Source organism: Lactuca serriola, chromosome 1 (assembly GCF_051521515.1).
Source record: "Lactuca serriola cultivar US96UC23 chromosome 1, Lser_US96UC23_V15, whole genome shotgun sequence".
Lineage (NCBI taxonomy): Eukaryota > Viridiplantae > Streptophyta > Magnoliopsida > Asterales > Asteraceae > Lactuca > Lactuca serriola.
The window spans coordinates 124026874-124031276 of NC_136408.1; positions in this window are offsets into that span (position 1 = coordinate 124026874).

Sequence of the window (4403 nt, forward strand, 5' to 3'; positions counted from 1 at the left end):
CTACACCCTAAGTAACCTTCTCCAATAGAACCCATCCCTTAACTACTATTCAAATATCCAAGGTATGCAGATGGCATATAACTCGATCACAAGCAAGCCGCACAAAATAAAATACTCATACCGGTAATGATGCAGAACCATAACAATATAGTCATGCACAAATAAAAGAACTGAAAAGGGAAGTCGCATACCTGTAATGTCCGGCACTGCTCGTGTCTCCAGGGTAGTCATCTGAAAATCCCTGCCTCCTACCGCAGGCGCCTCCGCACGGCCCTGATGGCCGCCTGTGATCCTCAAAGTAGCAGGGGCAGGTGCCATCACCCATCCTGTCGAAAACAAACTAGGGCACTGGGCCTTCTTGTAGCCCCGCTGATTGCAGTGAAAACATATCAAGTCTGATCCCTGTGTGGTGGTAACAGTACAATCCCTGCTAAAATGACCAGTCCAACCACACTTGAAGCAGCCAGACTCACCACCGCTACCACTCCTGCATGCGCCCCCGTGCGCCTTGCCACACTTCTCGCACCGGCTACAATCTTGATAATCCCTCGATCTCGAATCCGATCCCTTGGGCTTTTGCCCGAGCCTGTGGCTACCTGAACCTTATCCGGCTTCCTCTTCCGAATCTGCTCCAAGTCAATCTCCCTCTCTCTAGCCCGAGAGATCATATCTTCCAGCATCTTACAGCCGGACCTGCTCACGAACTCCCTGATGTCAGCCCTCAACATCTCGTGATATCGGGCCTTCTTCATCTCCTCATCCGCGACATACTGCGGAACAAGAAGGGCCCTCTCCCTAAACTTGGCGGTGATCTCTGCCACAGTCTCAGTGGTCTGCGTCAAATCCTGAAACTCCCGTGCCAACTGTTGCACCTCAATAATTGGTGAAAACTCAGCCCTGAACCTGGCTGAAAAATCACTCCATGTCATCGCGTACAATGCGGCATCATCACCCAAAGAATGACCAATCTCTTCCCACCAATCCCTCGCTTTGTCCTTCAGAAGACAGGAAGCGAGTTTGACCTTGTCCCCCTCGGGACACCGGCTCGTATGGAATGCGTTGGCAACATCAACCAACCATCTGCTGCTAGCGATGGGGTCCCTACCCCCATGATAATCTGGTGCCCCGCAAGCCCTAAACTCTCGAAATGTCAAAGTACGCGCTCCCATCAAAGCCACCATCTCGGTATGGAAGGCTCCCAGCCTCTCATCCAAAATCTCCAGTATACCCTCCTTGACCCTGCCAAAGATCACAGGAGTCTAGTCTAGTATGTTGCGCGTAACCTCAGCTGATATCAACTCCCTCATTCGCTCCTCGAGCTGCTCGGCTCCTAAACCCGAGCCTGATCCCTCTCCGGCGCCTGATCCGCCCACTAGTCTCTCTCGCAACGTCACCATACTGAAACATATAACACAACCACTATCAGAATACTTATCACTGCTGCGAGACCAAAAAAACGCACTACCAGGTTCCCGGTCTTATCTCGGCCTTTCCCGAATCGAGTACGGATCCTCTGCTTTCAGTAGTACGGGCCCATACTACCTTCCACATTTATCCGTACTTTCCTCTAGAACTACTTCGACTCTACCAGGTCCCTTTTCCACTACTACTGCTCCCAGCAATACCTCATCCTTGGCTTGCCCTAGGGAAACCTCTGACTCAAACCAAACCAGTCCTCAGCTGCTGAAGGACTCCTTATGATGCTAATTAGCCATTACCTGGATACCATCACATGTGACAAGGCTCAGATAATCCTTCGAGTAAAAGACTCGTCCCTACAACGGTTGGACTCAAACAAGAGTTGCGCAATAGGGCCAAATCCAGCACTCTGAAATTATTCAACCCTGATCACATGTAACTTGACGTATCCACCTAATGGCTAACTCCCATCACTCGGAATCCCACATTGCACAAAGCAAGAGCATTCAGACAAGGGAAAAAAATCTAACCATAACATACTCAAGCAATCATAATATCATACCAAGAATCTGTACTAGGATGCAACACAAACTCATAAACTCAGGAATAACCTAAACAGGCTATCCTACTACTGTCTAATCAGCACTATCATGCAGCTCAAAGCACATATAATAGGCACATAAGGCATCTTCCCTAGATCCTTAGTCCAAATCTAGCATGTTGTTCTATTAACTGATAATCAAAACATAAACTTGTATGGGTATTTTAGGGTACTTACTTGAGCTCGGCCGATTGCAAGCACCACACCCTTTTCTCTTATCAAAATTCTTTTCTTTCTGAATTCTTTTTGCTTTTCTAAAACTATTTTCTTTCTCAAAACTCTCTTTTTACAATCTGTCTTTTCATTTTGAAAACTTTTATACCAATTCCTCAGTTTGAGTTCAGACACACCTGAGAGCATGTTCGAATTCCTCAAACCAAGGCTCTGATACCAACTTGTAACATCCCAAAATTCAAGAGTAAAAAAATTCTTTTAATAAAACATTACTTAAGGCAAAGTCATCAATCCAAAACATAAACAGAGTATTAATTTCCAGAACACATTCCCAGGCTGTCTAATCATTGGTGTGTGCCATGCGATCACCCCGAGCTCTTCCCTCCGCTACCGGAAGTACCTGAAACCAAAACTGAAAACCGTAAGCACGAAGCTTAGTGAGTTCCCCACCCTACCACATACCATGCAAAACCACATACTACACATATTGGGCCACGCCCGCTATCCTGGGCCTCGCCTCCCGCCTCGGGCCTCGCCCGCTACAACGGCCCCGCCGCTCCAGGCCCCGCCTGGCTTCGAGCCCCGCTCGAATACATATCTGTTTCACTTAGGCCTCGCCTGTCACAGGGCCTCGCCCGCTAACATATAATTGCACATAAACATACCGCAACACATAAGCTAAACATATACTAATGGATCCTGTCCTAACGCCTCGCCTATCCAGGGCCTCGCCCTCGTCCTACTACTGATGAGTCATGGAACCCCGTCCACGCTCCTACTGATAGTGAGATACGGGCCCATCCCACTCTCACTCCTTCCCTAACTTGGGCCTCGCCCCTTTTCTGCTACTAATGAGATGTGGAACACCATCCACACTCTACTATTGGTGAGATACGGGACCTCGCCCACACTCACCTCCCTACCAGGCACATACATGTATCACATAGACAACAAGTATAAACTATCATATAAACAAATCCTTGGGCACCCGCTTGCTATCATTGGACCTCCTCCCGAATATCTTACTAGCATATTGTGCCTAGGGCTAACCCCCGGGTCTTCTACTCATAACCACATGGGCCGGCATTATGGCCTTAGACCCATTCACACAAAGGGAAACTCACCTGCACTGGCTGAACTTGCTGATGATCCCACTAGCTGCTGCCCGGCAACTCTCTGAACTCCTGCTCCACTCGCTCCCCGAGCTACCAATATCAATGCAACACTGAGTCTAACTGACCCCTGAAAGACAACCAAGACAACCCTAGTCAAAGTCAAAGTCCTGGTCAAAGTCAAAGTCCTGGTCAAAGTCAACCTTCCAGGTCAACCCTACTCGCCGAGTCACCCTACTGACTCGCCGAGTTCATATGTTCAGAGTCCTTCCATTCGCAACTCTGACTCGCCGAGTCAGTCCATGACTCGCCGAGTCTATCGGTTTCCGAGTCTTGACCTGTCCAACTCACCGAGTCTCCTCTCGACTCACTGATTCGAGTCTCAACTCGAAGGGTTTTGGGGTTTCGCGTCCTGACTCGCCGAGTCCAAGAACAGACTCGCCGAGTCCAAGACAACCTTCAACAGACTCGCAGAGTTGTTCTTCCAACTCGCCGAGTTCCTGCCCAACTTCATCCGACTTGACGAGCTGTTCATCCCACTCGTCGAGTTCCTCCAAATCTTCATGCTACTCGCCGAGTCCATTCAGATCTTCATACATGCAGAGTACTTTTGATTCATGCATGGACTCCAAACTGTAGATCTACCCTTCCGAAGCCTATTCCTCACGTAAAGTTGCAAACTTTACGTGTAGAGAAGGAGATCTAGGCTAAATACACCATAAACTAGGGTTTAAGGCAAGAAGGCTCCATAATCAACTCAAGGGCAGATACTTTATGCTTCTCAAGACCATAATATGCTTAGATCCGAAGTAGCAACTTCAGATCTGGCTTCTAACTCAAAAGGGGTAGCTAATCATGGCTAAAAAGCCCCCAAAACTCACAACCATAATAGATCTAAAAGAGGGAAACGACTTAATACCATCAATAACTCAGAAAGTTTCCCCAATCTTCAGATCTAAGGCCAATCCTTGAAGCTTCAAAGATTCCCCTTCTTCTTCTTCCTTCAAATCACCCAAAAATGGCTTGGAAGTTTGAATGAGCAACAATGGGGCTTAGGGTTCGATGTTCTGGGTGAAAGAGGCAATAAAGGAACCCTA